Genomic DNA, 24,913 nt, shown 5'->3' with positions numbered 1-24,913 from the left:
CACTTCTAAATATTGTACCATTGCAGATAAGTTGCCTGCTGTATTATTGGGTATTATCTGTAAAGGTCCTTTTGAAGTCTCTGATGCTGCTTGGCCTGTGAGGATAACACTCACAAAACAAGCAATTCAGACCTTCAAATTGGACCCAGGCAGAGTTGTCGCATTACACCTTGCTGCCCATTTGTGTGGCAGAGGGGACCAGGGAAGATCAGCGGGAGTCAACAGTTAATGTAACAGACAGGCAACAAACCAGCAGTTGGATTCTAATCTGGAGAACCCAGGGGTTTGATTCCCCACTCCTCCATCTGAGTGGCAGAGGCTTACCTGGTGAAAGAGATGCTCTCCATGCGACTCCTACATTCCTGCTGGGTGACCTTGGGCTAGTCACAGTTCATTCAGAACTCTCTCAGCCCCACCAACCTCACACAGTGTCTGTTGTGGGGAGAGGAAGGGAAAGGAGCTTGTAGGCCACCTTGAGAGAAAGGTAGGATATAAATCCAAACTCTCCTCCTCCTCCTCCTCTTTCTTCTTCTTCTTCTTCTTCTTCTTCTTCTTCTTCTTCTTCTTCTTCTTCTTCTTCTTCTTCTTCTTCTTCTTCTTCTTCTTCTTCTTCTTCTCCTCCTCCTCCTCCTCCTCCTCCTCCTCCTCCTCCTCCTCCTCCTCCTCCTCCTCCTCCTCCTCCTCCTCCTCCTCCTCCTCCTCCTCCTCCTCCTCTTGCCAGTAGCTTGCCAACTGCAAGACAAGAAATTCCTGGAGGCTTGAGCAATTTCCTGCCCATGTCAAGTTCTTTCTCTGAGAAACTGTTGATTGGGACTAACCAGTTTTTCTGCCAGTGGATGAGGAGGAGGAGAAGAAGAAGAGTTTGGATTTATACCCCCCTTTCTCTCTTGTAAGGAGACTCAAAGGGGCTTACAATCTCCTTTCCCCTCCCCCTCCCACAACAAACACCCTGTGAAGTGGGTGGGGCTGAGACAGCTCCGAAGAACTGTGACTAGCCCAAGGTCACCCAACTGACGTGTCTTGGACTGCACAAGCTAATCTAGTTCCCCAGATAAGCCTCCACAGCTCAAGTGGCAGAGCAGGGTTCTCCAAATTAGAGCACGCCTGCTCTTAATCACTACGCCACTGCTGTGCCCCTTTGACCACCAAAAGTTTGGGTTGACAATAACGGGACCTGCATGGAGAAAATCATTTTGAATGAAGGCTATAAGAAGGGCCATTGAAAGACACTGAGGCTCATTCCGCACATGCAGAATAATGCACTTTCAAACTGCTTTCAGTGCTCTTTGAAGCTGTGCAGAATGGCAAAATCCACTTGCAAATAGTTGTGAAAGTGGTTTGAAATCGCATTATTTTGTGTGTGCGGAAGGGGCCAGAGAGAAAAAACCTGGTGAGATCGAAATTCCAGCTCTGTGCTTTTATGAGTTTTGTCTCTTTTTGTATTACAATTATTAAGCAGCATTGACAGCTGGTATGGTGCAGTGGTTAAAAGTAGTGGACACTAATCTGGAGAACCAGGTTCCCATCCTCCTTATGTCTCCTCCAGGTGACCTCGGGCCAGTCACAGTTGTCTAAGAGCTCTCTCAGACTATGGCAAACCACCTCCTAACGCCTCTTGCCTTGAACACAAGGAACACATCTTATGGGGGCGCCAAAAGATGGTGCTTTTCACCACCACTGAGTTGTATTAGAAAGCCTGCGTACTTTGTGCTCACTTTTACCGGTGATATCTTCTGATGCAGGCAGGAATCCAAATCATACAGAGGTGGAATTCTTGGTAGCCGATGGCTTCTGGTTTTCCTCATTCATTATCAGCTGCAGGGAAGCTATCTGATTTGAGAGTTCATGAGATTCTTCAAATGTGGGCGATTCCCATCCTCCCCTGCTCCATGTTATGACAGGTATTTGGAGCCTTGATAGGACCAAGTTTTCATATCACACAGCTGAGGTTACAGATACGTGTACATGTCCACTTTCATTATGCTAACTTTGCTATGATGCAAAACAGACGCTTAGCCAGAAATGCGTCTGCATAGTTCAGCAGTAGCATGAAAACAGGCCTACACTGTGTGAAATTGCTGGTTTGATTCCCCACTCCTCCATCTGAGTGGCAGATGGGCGTCTTTTATCAAATCCATCCTCACTGGATGGGCGTCTTTTATCAAATAACAAACTGATAATCAGAATCTTTTCATCTGTGAACCAGCATCTTGGTAATCCTTGATTGTCTGGAGAAAAATAACATGTACACACATTTGCATACATAATTCCGTTTGCTGGTTTTGCTGTTTCCATTGTAAAAGTCAGTGTTTTTCAAAATGGAAGTCAAACTCATCGAGTTCCTGATTTGGAGGATGACCTCCAAGTAGGCCAGGGATTAATTAATAATAATCATTCATTGTTAATGAATGATTAATAATAATAAATAGTGAATTAAGGAAGTGACAAGTGACTCATTCCCTCTCTCTTTGGCCCCTTCCACAAATGCAGAATGATGTACTTTCAATCCACTTCCGATGCACTTTGTAGCTGAATTTTACTGTGTGGAATAGCAACATCTACTGTCAAACGTGAAAGTGGATTGAATGTGCATTATTCTGCATGTACAGAAGAGGCCTTTCATACACACACAATCTCTAGGTGGTGGTTGGAGATTTCTTGCTATTGAAGAGATAGAAAAAGTGCAGAGAAGGGCAATGAGGATGATTGAGGGACTGGAGCACCTTCCTTATGAGGAGAGGCTGCAGCGTTTGGGACTCTTTAGTTTGGAGAGGAGACGTCTGAGGGGGGATATGATTGAAGTCTATAAAATTATGCATGGGGTAGAAAATGCTGGATAGAGATAAATTTTTCTCTCTTTCTCACAATACCAGGGGCATACATTGAAAATGCTGGCAGAAAGAATTAGGACTAATAAAAGAAAACGCTTCTTCACGCAACGTGTGATTGGTGTTTGGAATAGGCTGCCACAGGAGGTGGTGATGGCCACTAACCTGGATAGCTTTAAAAGGGGCTTGGACAGATTTATGGGAGGAGAAGTCAATCTATGGCTACCAATCTTGATCCTCCTTGATCTCAGATTGCAAATGCCTTAGCAGACCAGGTGCTCGGGAGCAACAGCCAAAGAAGGCCATTGCTTTCACATCCCCCTTCCTCTCTCAGATGGACCTGGCCACTGTAATCCATGCAACGGTCACCTCCAGGTTAGACTATTGCAACTCGCTCTACACGGGCCTCTCCCTAAGGGCTGATCCGAAATTGAAACTGGTCCAGCATGCAAGTGCACGCCTGCTCATCGGGAGGCACCTTCTGAGATCAAGCATTACCGTGTTGCATCAGCTTTGCACTGGCTTCCAGTTGAGTTCCGGATTGTCTTCAAGGTGTTGAGTGTTAACCTTTAAGGACCTTACTTGGTCTGGGACCTTTCGGCACTGTAGAGACCGCCTGGCCTATATGTCCCATCACTGCCACTGCAGAGGTACACCTGCTCGCGGATCCCGCCGCCTCTATGCGATCGCGGTTGGTTTCCCACTAGGGCCAGGGCATTTATGACCCTGGCCCCTGCCTGGTGGAATGCTCTCCCTCCAACTGTCGGGCCAATTTCCATGGAATCTTAACGCAATTCACGTGAGGGCCTGTAAGACTGAGTTATTCATTGGCCTTTGGAGAGTCCAGCTCTGATAGGGTGCCTGGAAACAGCTAAAACCCGGCTGTTCCCTTTGTAGGAATTTTTTAATAGCTGGATGCCATCTTTTAACTTATATAGAATGAATGCTGCTTTTAAACTGTTTTACTGTTTAAATATATTTATTGTCCCACTCACTGTTTGTGAACTTCATCTCTGGGTGTCTCCTCCTGAGGAGGGCGGTATAAAAGTAGAATTATAAACAAACAAACAAACAAACAAACAAACAAACAAATAAATAATGCACGTGAGCTCCCAAAGGCACCTGGTGGGCACTGCGAGTAGCAGAGAGCTGGACTAGATGGACTCTGGTCTGATCCAGCTGGCTTGTTCTTATGTTCTTATGTTCTTACAACTGATCAGTTCTCCTGGAGAAAATGGCAGTGTTGGAAGGCAGACTCTATGGCATTATATTCTGCCAAGTTCTCTGCCCTACCCAAACCCCACCTCAGAGGTGTATCGGGGGGAAATGGTGCCTGAATGCCCCTGCACCCCCCCATTCCTTGGAGGGTGGGGCCTCTGGGGCGGCTTGACGGCATCACAGGTTCAAGCTGAAGTCATTCCTGGGCTGGCCTGCTACTGCGGTGCCCATCAGAGCCTCCCACAGGCCTCCCTGCAAGCCACCTCCTGCCCTCCCCAGGCCCTCAGACAGGTGCGCACCTGCAGGGAGGCCAGGGGGGCTCGGGGGCATCTCTGACGGGCACCACAGGGGAAGAGGGGGTGTGATTTTGCATCCCCCACCATTTCACCTGGGGTCATTTGACCCCCCTGTCCCAGTTGTAGATACGCCACTGTCCCACCTTCCTCAGATTCCATCCCCAAAATCTCCCAATATTTCCCAACCCAGAGCTGGCAACCCCATAGCCAGAAATTTATACCCACAGCCCACTGCTTACCTTTTATCATATCTTTCCAACTGATCTGATGTTCTTTTAGCATGAACAGGCTTCTCAAGGGTTGATGCAATGGAGCCAAAACTTCATCCAGTGAGAGGGGCTGATTACTCCTTTTCGAGGATGGGGGGCCTTTCTCATGCAGAGAGGAATGTTTATCTCTGGGGGAAGTAAACAACCACAGAGAAGGGCTGTCATCTTCCTGCCCTGCTTCTGTAAGAGATCTAACTGATCGGCTTGATATAGTGATTAAACTAGGGAAACACCAGTTCCAATCTCCACACTCTGGCAGAACTTTGCTTGGTGATCTTGGGCCAGTCACACTTTCTTTTGGGGCCTCATCTGTTTCAAGAGGGGTTGTTGTTTTAATTTATAAAATAGAGAGGAGAATGATGTAGGCTGTCCTGAGCCCTTACTGGGGAGAAAAGCAGGCTATAAATATCTACGTCAATAAATATTAAAAGGCCACTGATGAAAATAGGATGCTAGAGCAGATGGGCTAATTCAGCAGGGCTGCTCTTTTGTTTTTAAATACATATGTACGCAAAGTATCTGAGTGTCCAACTTTGCTTCTGTTTGCCCAGCTTTGCATATGCATCTGTCGTATTTGTGTAGTTTCCTACATTTCCTGTGAAACCTCAACATATCTACACCCTCCCACATGCATAAAATAATGCATTTTCAAACCACTTCTTCACAACTGTTTGCAAGTGGATTTTTTGCTATTCCGCACAGCTTCAAAGAGCACTGAAAGCAGTTTGAAAGTGCATTATTCTGCATGTGCGGAATGAGCCTCAGGGCCTTTCTATTTGCGTTCCATACAGATTCTGTCCAATCCTTGAGCTGCATAATTTTAAAGATGGAATCATACCAGGTCAACCATTCGGTGGGAGCACAACTTTGCCCCTCTCCCAATATGTTTCCCCTTCCCCCTGCCATTTTGGGCCATTATTAGCTTTGCTCTTCCGCTCCTCCTCCTTAAGCTGGCCTCTTGGGACAAGCAAGGTAAATAAAGCCAGAGATCTGCTCACCATTCAGCCCGTGTGTCTGCTTACCTATGACAAAAAAAAAATGCATATTAATACCTCTGGGTTTGGAGCCCAGTCCAGAACACCAGATGCTTGTCAAGCCGCAAAGCTGGCTGGGATGAGCAGATGAAAAGACATCTCTGCTTCTGAGCAAATTCCATCAGATCATCCACAGCTGTTCCTGCAGGCTCTGAAAGCACCAACTACTCATGAATAAATATTAAGTGAAGGGATGGGGTGCGGGGGTGGGGTTTTTTTGGCAACCTTAGAACAAAAGGAGAACAAAAGAGGCAGAGAGAGAGAGACTATGCTCTTAGGGAAAAATGCATCACTTTCACCAATTCACGCTTTCCAGTTGTTCTCAGGGTAGAAACAACAAGATGACTATGAAATATAAAGGCATGTCTACACCGAAGGAATCTCAGCTTCCTCAATTCTCAACATTGTCTTTGCTTTGCCCTGAAAGCCAACCTTCTAGCAGAAGATCATTATGTATTTTGCATATGCAGGTGAGAGGCTGCACCAGACATTCCTAACCTTTTTTTTTTTGTTTTTGTGGGCACCTTTGAACTTCTGGCACAAGGTGGTGGGTGCAGTCACAAAATGGCTGCCGCAAAATGGCTGATGCAGATGGTGGAGGCTGCCACAAAGTGGCTGCCACAGCTTGCCTTTAGTGACACAGTGAAGAAGTTTAAGAAGATAACTGGAGGTGTTTTAAGAGAAATGTCAGAATATGAAAAAGAAATTGATCAGCGGAAGCAACATTTGATGGGAAGAATTGATAAATTACAATGAACAGAACAAGTCAAAAACTGGATGACAAAATGGATGCAAAATTTTCAAGAAGAGATTACCTTTCAACAATGGGGATCATTATGGACTAAAAATGTCAAATTTACTACATGCCAATCATTGAAAGAAAACTGGTATAAAATGTTTCATAGATGGTACTTAACTCCAGAAGGCATTAGGAAAATGCATAAAAAGTATAACAGTATATGTTGGAAATGTACAGAAAAAAAGGATCACTCTTCCATATGTGGTGGACCTGTAAACAGGTGAAAAAATTCTGAATTCACCCAGTAATGCAAAAGATATTGAAGATTAAGCTTCAAATAGATCCAAAAATTAATCTGTTAGGCATTCTTCCAAAAAGAATTGACCAATAAATGACCAAAAAAACCCAACTTACCTTTAGTGACACAGTCAAGTTCCTTGTGCAGGCAAAGCAATATTTTTTAAAAAATCTGCACTGTCAATCAGATCTCTGGTGGTCAATCAAAAATTTTGGTGGGAAAAGCCCCATTTGGCCCCACCCACTTTCTAAAAACACATGATGGGTGCCAGGAAAGTGTCAACTGGCATCCCATTGAGGACCCCTGGGCCACACATTTCTATGAAAAATCTGTCTGGGATTCTGGTGTTTCTCTTCCAAACTATCATGCTTACCATTTTTAATATTTTGCAGTCCTTGGATGTGTGTGCATGTTAAGTGCTGTCAAACTGCCCCCAATTTATGCACCCCCAATTCCCCTCCTTATTACAGCCTCCATTCCACACACACAATAATACACACACACACACACACACACATAATAATAATAATACACATAATAATAATAGCTAAGCTGTTGTTGCTTGCTGTTGTTGTTGTTGTTATTATTATTATTATTATTATTACATATGTATTAATAATATTGTAATAATATTATTATATTAAAACAGTTACACAGGCAAACAAGACTAATATGCTGGATTTTGTATTACATCACAGGAGTTGAACACTTCCCAAGCACCTAGGACTGTGTGTGATGTATCGACGTAATAATGCGTGTAGAGTCGTAGTAGGGTGGCCTTTTGCAGCTGACGATGGTATTGATTTTGTATTAGCCCGAATATTTCCTTTTAAGTGCTGTCCAAGGTTTTTAGGCACTGCACCCAGTGTGCCGATCACCACTGGGACCACCTTTACTGGTTTATGCCAGAGTCTTTGTAGTTCAATCCATTATTATTATTATTATTATTATTATTATTATTATTATTATTATTATTATTATTATTATTATTATTATTATTATTGCCATGCAAGCTCACCAGCACAACCTTTTTGCTGGTCAAAGGGAAAAGGGAACATCTTTCTCTTGTCGTACCAGTGGATCCAACTTATATTCTGTACAGGACCACCCTTTCTCTTCCTTGTTTCCTTCCAACTCATCCAGGTTCCGTTCTGAATAGAAAAGTTTTCCTCTTTAGCAAACCTTGACATCCCAGCAGAGGAAAAAAACAAATGCTATGGAGGCAAAGTAAAGTAAATCAATGCAGTCCACCAAGCTCAGATTGCTTTTTATTGTTGTTTTTCAAATAAAAATCCATGGCGTGCCATTGGGATAACTCAGGCAACACGCTACGCAATGATTTAATGTCTTCATATTACAGCTCTAATTAACTGATAGTTTGCTTTCTACCTACTAAGTTTTCTTGTTTGTCTTTGAACTGAACCCACTCCTATTAAAGTCTGTGTGCGAGGGTTCCCTATTTCAGCCTTCGCACCTTGTGCAGGAAAAGAATCACAACTCTTATGTGGGAGTGTCTATTTCTTTAACATATTCTAAATGTGCTTAATATCAATGGAGGTCACATCACCAGTCAGCCAACTGGCAATAGAACCCCCATTTACCCACCCAGGACGGATTTCCCCATCCAACCCCAGCCCCAGTTTTCCACCTCTGAGGAACTGAGGAGTAGCAGAAAAATGGCCTCACAGTGAGACTACAGGAGTAACAGAAAAATGGCCACATAGTGACACTCTAGGAGTTTCCCCTGTGGCTAATATCATAGAGAGTAGGAGAGGCAGCATAGATAATCACCCATTCTCCACAAGCTCCATCCTCTCCAGCATCAGCCCCGCCCCCATCTCCCAGTGTCTGTTTTGGGAGGCCTGCGTGGCAGTCTTTTTTCCAGTGGCGGTCCCACAGTTGTGGAACTGTTTCATGAGAGAGGCTCAGCAAATTCTGGCTACTGTATTCGCAAGAGGGATGATGAAACAAGTGATTCTGCTTTGGCCTGAATGTACTGCTCTATGTCTGTTGGTGCTTTATTTACTTCCTTCCACACTGTGAATATTGTTTAGAATGTTTGTGGCCCACACTGTCAGGAGCCCAGGGACTTGTGAAGGGACTTGGTCCTGTTCAACAGGTGGGTGGGTGTGCAACTGACAAGAAGCCAGCATCTCTGGCTCTGTCCTTTCCCCTCCCGAGCTGTGATGGGTGCCATGCCTGCCTCCTGTGCCTGGTGACTCCTGATTGGTTTTGTCCACCCGGTGCATCATGCCCTGCCGTGTCACCACAACATCATGGCTGCTGGAGAAGTTGACATGGTTGCAGCCACTGAAACCTAGCTATGGACTCTTTTTCCTGCCTGCCGTTGCCTAAACAAACCCTTTAGGGAGCAGACTAGTGGTGTGACCGTTATGCAACTCTACAGCTAGCAACCCTTTGAAAGAATGTTGGGAAATATGCTCAAGATTAAAAGGAAGTATTTCTTTACTCAACGAGTATATAAACTTTGGAATTAACTTTGGAAGGAAGTGGTGGCTTCAGCCTTCACAGACCACTACGAAGTTCTCCTGTACAGGTTTGACTAAAATATTTTTAGGGCCCTTTCCCCACTTACCTTAAGCCCTGCGCTACTCTCCTAAAGTAGTGTGGGGTCCAGCTGCACTCAAGCACTTCAGGGAGCGGGCGAGAAACGCAGTCAGCCTCGACGCTGCCTCTCTCCGCCCCCCTCAGCACGCGTGTAATTCCTGGCACCTTTTCAAATGAAGCTTTTTGATGACCCCATGCCGGAGCTGGCTGGGTCGGAGAAGCTGTAGCCATGAAGGGAATTCAGCAAGACTGTGAATTCAGTGCCAGCAACCCTCCGACAAGGGTAAGTGGGGAAAGGGCCCAGGTCCTAGGTTTGCAAGCTGTGGGTTGGGAAATACCTAGAGATTGGGGGTGGAGTCTGTGGAGGGGAAGATTGGAAAGGGGTATAATGCCATAGATTCTATCTTCCAAAGTGGCCATTTTCTCCAGGTGAACTGCTGGACTCTGGCAATTCTACTGGGCCCTGAACAGGGCAATCTCTTTATAGACTATTAACAGGGTCTGCTTATTTCACACTCGGCCAGACCCTTAACAGAACCCCAGTACCTAAGGGGTGGTTGCTTGTCGTTCCCACCTTGTCAGGATGCCTCAGAAGCTCCACATATTATAAAACACCACAGATGTACAGACACACTGAATTACATTTGCAATGTAGGGGCTGCGTTGGATTCTCCATTAACATTTATTAGGGATTGTCATCACTTTGAGCTGAACAAACTCCAGATGTGTAAATCCTTGTGAGGAAAATTCTAAAAGGCAAAGGTTAGCTGTACTGTAACCCCTCCCCCACAAACGTGGCGATTTCTTTGATTTATTATTATTAAACCTGACAAAATTTGGTAGACGAGAAAATTGAAGGGAGCAACATGGGGCTGGAGCTTGAAGGGGCCGAGCTGCCAGAAAGATCACACTATTTTCTACCAGGGTGGAGACTTAATAAAAAAAAAATCATGGCTGAAAACTCCTGTTGAAAGTTTCGCTGACAGGTTCACTGCCTTAATATCACTTGACAGATGGAGAAAATCTGGGAAGCTCTAGCAAAACGGGAATGCGACTCCCCATATAGCCATACAATATTTCAAGGTGGGTGGGAGAGCTTACCCTTGCTATTCTTTTGGCCCCTCTAATTGTAGAACTGTGGCTGGCTATCAACTGTCATGATGAAAATGTGAGCATCTGTGGCTGATTCTGCACAGGCAACTCAAACTGGACATATGTTGCCAGGGCCGCCATTTTCACGGTGGATGTAGAGGCCAGCAGGGTAGCTGGGATCCCTGCAGCAGAAGGCAGCATGGTTTGCACAGGAAACACAGTGTTTCCATGTGAACTGCGCAGTTGAGAATCCCCCTAGAGCAGTGGAGAGGATCCTTATATCTCCAGATGTTATGGGATCTACATACTCCCATCAGCCCCCTGCCAGCAATGGCCAATTGGCAGGAGCTGATGGGGAATTATAGTCCATAACACATCTGGAGTGCCATAAGGTTCACCACCATGTAATTCTTAGAGTAGGAACCTCATGGCTAAGCTTTCCAGATAAAATAGGGAACTACACTTCCTATCAGTTTTCTACCAGGGCATGGCCAATTGGCCATGCTGACAGAGGCTGATGGGAATTGTAGTTCCTGAACATCTGGAGAGCCGCAGGTTCCCTACCCCTGCCCTAGAGAATCCCCCCGGAGAATCCCCCCTCAAGAATCCTCCCTTAAGAATCCCCCACCAACACAACACCGCAACCACCTATTAGAGAATCCACATTAATGCCGGCCACCTGGGGAATCCACCATAATGGTGGAGGGAAGGGGTGGGCATAGAACTCTTCCTGCTTGCAAGTTGCCATCGTTCGCACAGGCAAGCAGGAAGCATTTGAAACCCGGGTTAAAGGAGAAAGTCACTAGTTTAGCAACTTTCATTTAACCCAGGTTCAGTCAAATAAAATGGACTAGGAACCTTTGGATCAAACCAGTGGTTCTTCTAGTCCACACACTGGCCAAACACCCATCGATTCATCTCAAGCTCGGTTTACTGGTCGCATGCCAGGAGCTGATTTTTTTTGTCAGTCAGCTGTTTGCAAGCAGTTGGAGTCCATTCATCAGGTAACTTTTTTGTCTCTTCAAATACTACAATACAATGGCAGTGCTTTATGTCTGCATGTTCTCACCCAGCCTGATGGGAGTTCTAGTTCCCTGCACCACAGACCTGTCAACACAGCCACTCCTTAAGCTGCCAACCATATAAATGGATGGTGAGCCAATCCATCAGTCAGCCGGTGATCATAAATCAAGTCTTTGTTTTTAAAACAAGTCCTGCCATTTGGTGTTCCTTTAAGCCTGTGTTATCAAGGTTCTTGCACACATAGGCATTTTCACACAGCCTTCTAGGAGGCCTCGTCCCATTTCCATGTCCATTTAATTACCTGACCCAAACATGCATGACCTGTAGGAGGGGGATTGATTTTACCTACTGCACAGGCAAGGAAATGACATTCTGGTAATGTAAGGAAATAACACCCCACCACTACAGTTACTGTGCAGCGACAAAGCCGCATGCCATGTGTTCAATGAAGATCGCAATGAAGATCAGATAGACTGCAGCTATCAAACATGAGAAGTTTCCTTGCTGAACCTCTTCATAATGAAGTCTGTGGTGTCTCTAGCTCTGACCATCACTCCTCCTGGACAACATTCAATTTCCTCTTCTTCGCTATTAGGGGCTATCAAACGCTTCCTGCCTCTTTGATCTATTTGTCTGTATTTTTTGGGTTTGCTGGCCTCGCTCCTACTGTGGACTCGATCATCCATGGATGATCTGATAACCATCTGATCATTTTAATTGCTCCTTTCTGCACCTTCTCCTGCATCCATCCATCCATCCTTCCTTCCTTCCTTCCTTCCTTCCTTCCTTCCTTCCTTCCTTCCTTCCTTCCTTCCTTCCTTTCTCTTTCTTTCTTTCTTTCTTTCTTTCTTTCTTTCTTTCTTTCTTTCTTTCTTTCTTTCTTTCTATCTATCTATCTATCTATCTATCTATCTATCTATCTATCTATCTATCTATCTATCTATCTATCTATCTATTTATTTATTTATTTATTTATTTATATGCCGCCCTCCCCTGGAGGGCTCAGGGCGGTGAACAACAAAACAGAAATAAAGCACATAAACCAAAGACTAAAATCCATTAAATATTAATTAAATTGGCTCTATATAAAATAAAATAAACCCCACCCCATTAAAACGCAGCATACTTTCGTGATGATTGTTCAGTGAGAACTGTAAACAATATGGTAAGGGTGGATAGATAAGTATAGAGTGCAGGAATACAGCATCACCAATATGTAGATATCATGCTGATCTACTTTTCTTCCCCCCTCATTCCAAGAATGCTATTGATGGTCTGAATTGGTACTTGGAGTGAGCAATAGGCTAGATGAGGGTGAACAAACTGAAACTTACTCCTGACAAGTTCTGTGCATACATATTGAAGTGCCACCAGATTGCAACCACTTTTGGTGATTCCAGCAAGGGGCTTTCAAGGGAAATGAGAAGCAGAGGTGGTTTGCCATTGCCTTCCTCTGCAGAGTCTTCCTTGGGGATCTCCCAACTACAGACTCTGCTTAGCTTTTAAGGTCAGGCTATACCATGCCACCTTCCCTCTTGAAAGTAGATTCCACAAAAGCTTCTCTACCTGCCCTCTCCCTCTCCACCCTTCCCTCTTTCCTCCCCCCCTCTCTTACACATGCAGACATTCCCCACAGCTCAGGATACTTCTGTCAGACACTTAAATAGGAATCCTGCCCCCACCAATCCAAAATCTGGAAGACTGTCAGAATGTGAATTTAAATATTTGAATTTCATAGCTTCATATTTTCGTTTACATTGAGATTTCATATACATATGCATATGTATATGTATGTCTCTCTCTCTCTGTATATGTGTGTGTGTGTGTATACACACATACATACACACACACACACATATACATATGCATTTAAAATCTCAATTTTAATCAGAATATGAAGGTATGAAATCCAAATATTTAAATTCACATTCTGACAGGGGGAGGAAAGAGGGAAGCTCTCTCTCTCTCTCTCTCTCTCTCTCTCTCTCTCTCTCTCTCTATCTATCTATCTATCTATCTATCTATCTATCTATCTCTATCTCTATCTCTATCTCTCTATCTCTCTATCTCTCTATCTACTCACACACACACACACAAATTTCAATGTTCAATTTTCTAACGTTTTCAAAACTCCTGAAGTTAATATTAGAAATGTTTTCAATATTCAAGGTAGGAGAAAACAGGTTTGAATTTGTAACAAACAAAATTGAATTGGATGATGCTGGATGACAGTATTGCTTGATTCATCCCCCCCCCCAATCAATTTCAGCCAATAGTTTCTTGAAGATTTGTTGGCACCCTGTTCCTTCATTCTGACACAATGTGACCTATGTTCCACAGGGAGCTGTGCATTACTGTACTGATCTTTTCAGCCCACTTTCTCCAGATGTAAATTTTGTGTATGTTATTAATTATTTTTTTATTACACTTTACAACCTGCTCATCTTTAGGGTTGCTAGCTCTGGATTAAGAAACATTTGGACATTTTGGGGATGGAGCCTAAGAAAGGCAGGATTTGGGAAGGGGAGGGACTTTAGTGAGGTATAATGCCATTAGTATAGAGTGCAGGAATACATTATCATCAATATGTAGATATCTACATATTGTACAGTCTACCTTCCAAAGCAGTCATTTTATCCAGGTGAACTGACTTATCCAGGTGAACTGACTTCACCTGGAAATCCGTTGTAATTCAGGAGATATCTATATACTTCCTGGGGGTTGGCAACCCTACTTATCTTCTAGCTCAAGGCAGAAGGAGAAGATTACCAGGAAGTAACCATTCAGGGATTGGGTGGTATCCTACCTTAAGGTGGAGTAACTTCATCTAAGCTAAGTACCCTTCTTCCAACTTAACTGACCCTTCCATTGTTCTGGCATTTGGTCTGTCCCGGGCAGATGCATTCTGGGAATAGTAAGGAAGGACTCTTCACTGCAAAGGTACACAAGCATGCAGCACAGGAATGTACAATGCAGGTGTAGAGAAGGTGGTTATGACCGGGCCAGACTCACAGAGGAAGCAGGTGTCAAACTTGCAGCCCTCCAGATGTTATGGACCACAGTTCCCATCATCCCCGGCCAGCATGATGTTGGCAGGGGATGATGGGAACTGTAGTCCATAACATCTGGAGGGCCGCGAGTTTGACACCTATCATAGCATGAAGCACCACTGCACAAAAGCCTTGGGGGCATCTTTCTCATGGGGGGCTGTAACATGTTTTGTTTAGTTAGTTTAGTTTATTCAATTTGTATCCCATCCTCCCCTGAAGGGCTCAGGGCGGTGCACAACAATAGTATAAGTAACAATATCAGCAGTGGTGGGATCCAAAAATTTTAGTAACAGGTTCCCATGGTGGTGGGATTCAAACTGTGGCATAGCGCCAATGGGGCTGGGCGGGGCATTCCGGGCTCATGGCATTCCTGGGCGGGGCTGTGGCAAGGACACAGCCACTGCGCCGGTCCTTGGGTGGGAAACGAATACATGCAGGCGCAGGCTGCCACACACGGCGGTGCACCTCCTGCTAGACTACTTCAAGTTCTGCGCGCTACTGCTGAGAGGAGGGGTGTAACTAAGGCAAAAATCATGTGGCAAAATCACTAATTAGTAACCCTCTCTCGGCACACACAAATAATTAGTAACCTACTCTCGGGAACCTGTGAGAACCTGCTGGATCTCACCTCTGAATATCAGCAATATCAATACTAGCAAACATCAATAAGCATCACAATATGCAAAAAAATTCATAGACATGGGGAATAAAGTCAGCAAAATAACAAATCACAATATCGTACATTACAAAGTACACCATCACACAAAATTTATCAATAACATGACACAGCATATAATGTAACAGTATCAGCAAAATAACAACAATCATGACATATACATAGCTAAATACCAATGGATATCAATAACCAGCACACTATGTGAACCAACTCCTCTTGCAGCAAAAACAACAGGAGTTAAATTGCAGTGCTTCCGATAAGTCTGAAATTGTTTTTAATTTCTGCCTTCACTGGATCTTCTCCTCCTTCTCTCAAACAGATGAATCCTTGACGGTGGCGTGACGTTTTGTGAGCTGCTTGCTCCTGGAAATGGTCTACTTCCCTACCAGTGGACCTGGGAAATGCAGCGAAGTCAAACAAACTTCTCATCCCCGGGTTTCACTCCCAACACCTGAGGCAGGGGAGTTCATCGGGAGTTTCTTTTCCTGCCCAGTTAAAATGACAAATTGGTACATGAGTGTTTAATGAAAGATGCTGGAAACGTCCATGAAGATCAGAAAAATCACCTCGCGGAGCTGACAGGCGGGCCATCTGCATTCCCGCATCCCTATTAATTCCCTAACAATAAATGACAGGAGAGCCTAGAGGGTTAACAGCTTAATTCAATCTTCCTCAAACTCCCCTTCCAGGGCCCTGTCTGTATCTGGAATTAGAAAGTCATTTATAAAGCATTATTTGCACACTGGGTTTTTTTTTTTCATCCGGCTGCTTGTGTCAAGTATCAATCATGCCCTTCCCCCGTCTTTATCATTACCCTCATACCAGGTCCTCATCAGAAATAGAAGCACGATCTCGCCACGCATCCCATGTTCTCTGCAGAGATAAGTGATGTCTCTCTTGGTGACATGTGCCACCTAAATTGGTGACCTCACAGGCCCTATGTGTCACCTGGCTGCATCCACCTCACTGGTAACATGAATAGACTTTGTCTTGGCTGGCAGCAGGTAGGTTTTCCTTGGAAATAAGTACCATTGCATTCAACAGGGCATTCCTCCAAGACAGTGTGCAGGTCAAATATGCTCAGTGCACAGCAGGTCGTATTCAACCTCAGTCACATGTTTGTAGGTTACCTCTATCACCTGACAAATGTACATGCCATTTATTGCTTTTAATAAACAACTGGCTGTTGTGGGTTTTCCAGGCTATGTGGTCATGACCTAGTAGTTTCTGTTCCTAACATTTTGCCTGGTCTATGGCTGGCATTTTCAGAGGTATGTCATGGCAAGGTGTGTTTTTTTTTAATAAATAGCTTGCTTCATTAGGTGTTCGAGAGCTGGCTGGGTATCCCCTATAAACCTCTGTTGTCCACTATCCGGACTTTTATGATTCCCAATAGAGGTGGCTGGCATTGGAACATGTTTCCTATAATGAAAGGTAAACAAGCCTGAGTTTTTCAATTTAGAAGAAAGAGAGACGTGATAAAGCAGCTGTTCCCATATGTAGTTTAGAATTGCACAGTGGCATATGGTTATAATACATGTACAAAGCGCATCCCACTGCATCATATCCATGCATTTTCCTTGCCTGTGCATGCACATTTGGCTTTTTGCTCAAAGTCACATCCTATGTCATTTAGCTGAAATCCTTTCAGCTGCAAATTTGACAGCACCAATGCAAAATGTTTGAACCTTTTTTTTTTTTTTGCTGCAGAGATGTTCTTTTGGAACTGCACATAAAATCCCTGCACATTACATATTTTCTCTCCCCTATGTATGTAGCCTCCTCTGTCATCTATTCCCTGAAGGAACTTGGCCAATAAGAGTCCAACCCTCTGAAATCCTAGGCTGTTGCTGCTCTGAGGCATCCATCTTTTGATTACTTCATGTCCTCCTCCAATAAGCCCCGGCCCAGACTGTAAAGTCAAACTTTAGTTCAGCTGAAATTCTGCAGCCATCTACATAGTTCTCTATTCTATCCATGAGAACAATCTAAAAAAATCCATGTAGCTTGGTTCACTTGCTTGAGCCATCTACAGTTGTACATCCCATAGAATATTTCTTACATGGTCTCGACTTTTGGCTCATGTGGACTGGTGAGGATAAATGCTGCCTCAATGTAATGAGCTGGCTAGAGGCCCTTTCTGCACAGCACATATAAAATGTTTTGAGGAAGTTAAAAGAAGCATTTTGGGGAGGAACTCTGCACAGCTTTTGTCCTAAGAGCAGCAGTGGTGTAGGAGGTTGAGAGCTCGTGTATCTAATCTGGAGGAATCGGGTTTGATTCCCAGCTCTGCCGCCTGAGCTGTGGAGGCTTATCTGGGGAATTCAGATTAGCCTGTACACTCCCACACACGCCAGCTGGGTGACCTTGGGCTAGTCACAGCTTCTCGGAGCTCTCTCAGCCCCACCTACCTCACAGGGTGTTTATTGTGAGGGGGGAAGGGCAAGGAGATTGTAAGCCTCTTTGAGTCTCCTGCAGGAGAGAAAGGGGGGGTATAAATACAAACTCTTCTTCTTCTTCTAAGACATCTTCAGCAGGTTTTATTTCTACTCAACCCATTGCAGTTAGAAAACGCTAAACTAGGGATCTCCCTTCCCACAAGACAGAGTCAAGACATTTTCCCTTGCCTGTACAGAACAAGAAAGTGCTTTATTTTTCCTGCCCGACTTCTTATGGCTCTTGCTTTCCTTTTTGCTGCAGCTCTCGCTCACCATTTTCTCCCACTTGTGATTCTCGTGCTGCCCGCCATTGGGTTTCCTCCCCTTGCAACTCATCTGCCCAAACATGTCCATATGAAAAGTACATAAAGTTTGTTTTGACTGTAGTTTCTCTCTCTCTCTCTCTTTGTTTTGAGGGAGGTGTCTTTGAAGCCATGACAAGATATGAGGGCAGTGAGTGAGCATTTACTGGGCTCATTAATTTATAATGCTTCAGCTGACAATCACTGCGTGTAGACAGCAGGGTTATCTTTTTAAAATCTGGAGGTAAATCTTCAGCTTTTCTACAACATTGGGAATTTCACCATCTGTGTGTGCTCCAGATGCATACTAAACTCCATATTTTAGTCATCTTTCCTCAGAAACTAAGCTTTGAGACAGATGCAGTCTTCTCCTAAATTAGCCTTCCTTCATAAATATAGACAGGCTCGGAGATGTAGATGGTCTCCTGTGGGAGGATCACCCCTCCTCCCCCAGTCTAAACCTCTGGAGCAGGGGTCTGCAACCTGCAGCTCTCCAGATGTTCATGGACTACAAATCCCATCAGCCAATTGGCCATGCTGGCAGGGGCTGATGGGATTTGTAGTCCATGAACATCTGGAGAGCCGCAGGTTGCAGACCCCTGCTCTGGAGGCACAAACCCTATCTTACTCAAACTGATAAGTTTACAGATTTTCTTCTCCACTTCCCTCTCCCTTCCATGCGTCCTAATTGGCTGTTAGCAGTTTTGCACATCAAACAGGCATACAAGGGACTGGCGGTAGATAAAAGGGTTTGTATCTTTGCTCATCATCAGAGTGACTGTAAGCTGTTTAGGAATAATTCCTTGTCTACCTTGCAGGGTTGTGTGATGACAACCAAACAGAAGGACATTTTGCTAGGAACTCTTTAGAAGAAGAGTAGTGAAATAATGTTCCCAGGACTGGTGTTGCTTTTGGGACAAGAAAAATCACAAGGTGGTCTTTTGTTTCCCTATCAAGTCTAAGATGCTCTCCCCCTCTTCCTTCTTCATTGGCCTTTTCTGTAAAAAGATAGCTAAGGCCAGAAAGAGTGAAAGCACGAGTCCTTTAAGTGGCTCGGCCAAGTTGGCAAAGCCTCTTTACCTTTAAATATCAGCCACCCATGGTGAAACAACTCTGACTCCATGTTGGCAGTGCAAGGGGTTTCCATAGAGACAGAAGTGCAGGTCGCAACCTCTGCAAATGTAATCAGAGTACTGGAGCTGTTTGCGTGCGTGTAGACAGGTTTAATTCTCTTGGTAGTAGGAGTTCAGGAATGCAGCATGTATGTATAAGCAGTTCTCAGTGACTGACAACCTGTTATCTTCAAGATGGCTCAGCTCCGAGCCGAGCCGCCAGTCCATCTTTGAGAGCTGTCTTTTCGGCTGCCTTTTCATACACTAATTCCAACACAGAACCCCATTGGGCCCACTTGTCAGCATGCAGGGGCTTGAAAATATAATAACCATTCCAGCTACACTCCATCTGTCTGAGTTTACAGCTGCCTCTTCAGAATGCCAACTTCATGAAATCAGGTCATCGCCGCCCCTTGCCCACCTATTTGGGATCAGTGCTTGCAAGAGACTCCACCATTACTTCTCAAAGAGCTGTACATTTCCTCGTCCATCTTTTCTTCCTTCTGTTGTATTCCCCTTTGCCTCTGCTGCCTTGATCGTTTCTTACCACTGCCTGACAAATTGTAGACACCTTGATGGCGGGGGCCTGTCTTTTTTCCATGTGTTACTCTGCTTCTATGCAAAAAACAATGACAACTGATTCACTTTTAGCTTGATGGGTGAGTACCGACACAAATTTGTGGGAGAGACGGCTCTCCATCCAGTTCTAAATATGAATTTTATTGTGGAAAACTGAATGTATAAACACATTTTATTTCCTTGGGCATTCACAATGATAAAAGAAGAGTTAGTTTTATATCCTGCTTTTCTCTTCCTTTTAAGGAGTTTCAAAGCAGTTTAAAATCACCTTTTTTTCTTCTTCTCACAACAGGCACTTTGTGAGGTAGGTGGGGCTGAGAGAGTTCTGAGAGGACTGTGACTGGCCCAGAGGTGAAGCGAGATGAAACTCCACTCGGAGCGTTGCACTGCGTCCCTGCCGTGGTACCGCCCACCCCGCCCCTGCCATGGTGCTGCCCGCCCCACCCCCTCCATGGCCTGGCCATGCCTCCGCAGCAGCTCCGCCCATGGCATCATGCCCCACGCTGCCCCGTTAGTGCTACGCCTCTGGACTGGCCCAAGGTCACCCAGCAAGTTTCTTGTGGAAGAGCAGGGAATCAAACCAGGCTCTCCAGATTAAAGTCCACTGCTCTTAATCACTAAGCCACACTGGCTCAGTTGTTGGATTCAGGGGATTTTAGATTTTGGGGTGGGGGAAACAAGATCTAACAGCATATAATTTGGCAGTTCAATAATTAATCCAATAATCTCCCAAAAAGAGTTGACATTCATCCACATGTAGCATTTCAGTCAAATATATCTCCATATGAATTTCAGATAGTATCAGTACTTGTTTGCTAAACTCACACAGGGCCAAAAAATGCTGGAATAAAATGGAGAATGGAGAGCACCGGTGTGGTGTAAAGTAGTGGTTAGAGTGTTAGGCTACAATCCGGGAGACCCAAGTTCTAGTCCCCACTCTGCTAAGGAAGCTTGCTCGATGGCCTTGGCCTAGTCAGTCTCTCTCCACCTAATTTACCTCACAGGGTTGCTGAGAGGATAAAATAAAGGAGGAGAGAACGATGTACGTTCATCTATTTGGATAATAAATACCAAAATAAGTTTAAAAAAATAAACCGTTTATATGTAAGCTTTGCAACCCCTGAGCTGCCTGGCAGTTGAACAACTCTGTAGCGTCTTTAAAAATCAACCCCAAACACTCATATTTTTTCCCACCCGGGGAAAACAGCAATCTTGGAGGGATATGGCAAAGTTGTGACTACTCCCACATACCTAATACATGCTATGGGCTCTTAGCTTATAAACTGTTTTTATTTCCTAATGGAATAGAACACATCACAGCACACTAACTGATAATTATATTCTTAGTCTTCCAGGATTAATTTCCCCCTCCCTTCTGTTTCTATCACAATGAGCAAGATTTAGATATTTATGGCTTATCTAATACAGTACATTTCATAACTACTTTGAGTATTTTGAGACATGAATAATCTCGCACAGCACACAAGCCCGCGGACACTTAAAATAGCATTAACTTTTCAATTTGGGGAAGGTGTTTTAAATCTGTGAAATGGGATCTGAAATCAAGGGGACTTCCATTGGGTTCCCTTTGGCTGGATAGTCCCCTAAGTAAAGTTTTTTGGAGATATCAATGGAATTGTTCCTGATGACTTGAACGTGGAGTCTTTGTATGTACTGCCCAAGTGCTTTGAAAACCAAAGCAAGGATACTTCTTATCAAAACCTGAACAATAAACTTGTTAGAAGGATAACATTTGTGCTGTTCTCCATGGGCTCCTTCGTACTGTGTAGATTGTCTTTCATTTTTACCTCAGGAGGGTAAGAGAGAGGAGTGTGGAAAGAGGTGGGAATGGAACCTAGGCACAAAATGGCTTCCTTTTGAGTGAGTAAGGCCTAAATGCCCTTTGTGTAGAAGAATTGGTGGGAAAAGGAGGAAGGCCGGGGAATAGAATAGCAGGTGGATGGCCATGGGGAGATTTTTCCACCTTTGATCTCAGACTGTCCTGTTCAGCTGAGCGGAATACAAAGTGAGGGTGCCAGAGAGCCAGCACTTCACCTCCGCCGTGCAATCGACAGGGGAGAGGCAGTGAGCGAGACCGACAGACTGTCACTGGCAAAATGAACTGTCACCTCCCATTTTTCAGACGCGCGGAGGGATGAATTGCGGCTTTGAACCGTGTGGCCCGTTGTTGATTGAGTTCCGCTGTCTTCGAACCCCAGCGAACAAGGCAAGTTCATTTCAGGCTGACGCTCCCGCTGCTTATCAATTTGGGAGCCCGAGAAATTAACTGCTTCAGAGCTGATTTCCGGCCAGGCTCTTTTGGAAGCTCGGCATCCTCCTTGCATCTGTATCCCATGTGTCTCTGGTCCTTTTCCCTTTTAATACCAAATCCAAAATGGGTGGTTGGCGGCAGGACTGGCCGCTTAACTTACAGGGAAAGTTCCTGGTGGGCCACTGCCTTTGAGAGCTATTGGCAGGCAGGGATTTGCAGAGTGAAACCCTAGTAGTTCTATTAGCAAGCATGGTGTAGTGGTTAAGAGCAGGTGGACTCTAATCTGGAGAACTGGGTTTGATTCCCCACTCCTCCACATGAGCAGAGGACTCTTATCTGGTGAACCAGATGTGTTTCTCCACTCCTACATTTCTGCTGGTTGACCTTGGGCCAGTCACAATTCTCTCAGAACACTCTCAGCCCCAACTACCCCAAAAGATGTCTGTTGTGAGGAGTGGAAGGGAAAGGAGTTTGTAAGTTGCCTTGAGCCTTCTTACAGGACAGAAGGGTGGGGTATAAATTCAAACTCTTATCTTCTTCTTTTCTTGAACTGAACTTCCTCTGGGGCCATTTGCCCGCTTGTGGGTCATTTCCCCTGGTAATGGGTAAACAAATTAAGGGTAACATATCTAGCATCAGAGTACCAGCAAAGGCAGTTCATGAACTATTGGCAGGGACTTATGTGGAGAAAAGGGGTTTTTTTTGATGGCTATTGCTCATGATAAATAGAGACTGGACCACTGTTATACAAGACATCTCAATTGACAGATGGAGGCAATCTACATCAGGGAATGGACAGAGCCACTTTCCTTTGGATGCTGTTGGAAGGCAGAATGCTTGAATACTTGGATCACTTGGCTGTCCTGCAGCTAGGCCAACTGGTGAACTATATGCATTGCATGATTCTGCAGCAGTGCAGGAAAAGTGCAGAATGTCCTAATGCACACAGAATTCAACTAATTCAAAATAACCCACATTTTTTATTTAAAGCAAGTCTGTGGCCTTTATTCATGAAAAAAGAGGGGAAAGGGAGAAAAATGACTTCTGAAATCCTCAGTACTAGAATTATACTGCCAATGGTTATAGGCATGACTTCAGTACCCTGGATAGGTCCTTGTCTAAACTAGAACAAATTATGCTAAATAGAAAAAAATGCAGAAGAGGAGCAGGTGAGATAATTTTGCTTTTCTTGGTGTAGAATTGACATAGGAAATGAACATGGAAGGTACACAGGATCCATCACACCTCTTCTTTCTGGCCCCTTCTGCACACGCAGAATAATGCACTTTCAACCCACTTTCGATGCACTTTGAAGCTGTGCGGAATAGCAAAATCCACTTGCAAACACTTGTGAAAGTGGACTGAAAGTGCATTATTCTGCATGTGTGGAAGGGGTCTGTGTGATCTGGCTTGTTGTTATAAAGAGGCAAGATTTGGGTGAGCTCGGATATTAGAACTATTATTATTTGTTTAGAAAAGTTATATGCCACATATTCATGGAACTGCTTGAGACAACTTTCGCAGCAAAAAGTAATAAAATAACAAAAACAACAACCATAACAATTATCAACATTAAAACCAGCCATAAAACAATCTACGAACCCACCAGGGGCACAAAAGTAGCATAAAAGAGCACTGAGCAGCCCAAATTAGTACCCATGAAACGGCCTTCTGGCTAGAAGAAGAAGAAGAGTTTGGATTTATACCCCACCTGTAAGGAAACTCAAGGTGGCTTGCAAACTCCTTTCCCTTCCTCTCCCCACAACAGACGTCTTGTGAGGTTGGTGGGCCTGAGAGAGTTTGAAGAGAATCTACCTTCTCTTATCCACTATACCACGCTGGGGCCACTGTTGTTTGGAATGGTGCTAAAAAATTCTATAGTTTCTACCTCCACCTACCCACTCAAGAAGTATTATTCCTAGACTTCCCTGGGGTGGGGGTGGGGGAGGAATAATTATTTAAAGTGCAAGCAGAGTTACGCTTTTGTAAGGCCACTGATTGAATGGACTTGAAAGGGGGGAACTCTGTTTAGGATATCACTACAAACCAATTTAAATCTGCAGACTGGATCCTTCCTTCCTTCCTTCCTTCCTTCCTTCCTTCCTTCCTTCCTTCCTTCCTTCCTTCCTTCCTTCCTTCCTTCCTTCCTTCCTTCCTTCCTTCCTTCCTTCCTTCCTTCCTTCCTTCCTGGTGTAGGAGGTTAAGAGCTCGTGTATCTAATCTGAGGAGCCGGGTTTGATTCTCCGCTCTGCCGCCTGAGCTGTGGAGGCTTATCTGGGGAATTCAGATTAGCCTGTATACTCCCACACACACCAGCTGGGTGACCTTGGGCTAGTCACAGCTTCTCGGAGCTCTCTCAGCCCCACCTACCTCACAGGGTGTTTGTTGTGAGGAAGGGCAAGGAGATTGTAAGCCCCTTTGAGTCTCCTGCAGGAGAGAAAGGGGGGATATAAATCCAAACTCTTCTTCTTCTTCCTTCCTCCCTCCCTCCCTCTTTAGTAACCTAAAGCCGCTCACAAAAAAAGAGAAGAAAATCAATTACGTAAAACCAGCAACATCCATTAAAGCATATCAACAGTGATTAAGACCAAAAGCTTAAATCAGTAGCGTAGCCCATTGATTTTATAGGACTCTCTGCCCAGTAAGTATGTGTAGGATTGCAGTCCTAAGGAATAATAATAATAAAAAATCCGTTGTACTGTATTTATTGGCTCTTTGGATCATTGACATAATTTACCAAGTTTATCCCTTACGTTTATTCTATCTCATTCATATTTATGGGGTGCTCCATTTCTTACTAATCAATTACTTATTGTATCATATAAATTGTAATGCTTTAACTTTGTTGTCCATGTGAGGCTTCAGGAATGCCAACTGAACTTAGTTAGGAAATAAATTAAGGGTAATCTCTGAACTCTGGCCTTCTATAAATAACGCTTGGGATGTAAACATTTAACACAATAGAAGCCAGTGCAGTACAATGATTGCTTCACCTACCCACACGTAACACAATGGCTTCTGTTGTTGAACACCTGGAGTTCTGTGTTTTTGTACTAACATCCGCACACCCCAAAGCTTGCTTTGAGGCTGCCTTCTTTTAGATCACACTGGTAAATCTC

The sequence above is a fragment of the Sphaerodactylus townsendi genome, linkage group LG15 (genome assembly GCF_021028975.2).
Source record: "Sphaerodactylus townsendi isolate TG3544 linkage group LG15, MPM_Stown_v2.3, whole genome shotgun sequence".
In the NCBI taxonomy this organism is placed as follows: Eukaryota; Metazoa; Chordata; class Lepidosauria; order Squamata; family Sphaerodactylidae; genus Sphaerodactylus; species Sphaerodactylus townsendi.
This window is presented reverse-complemented; position numbering follows the sequence as displayed.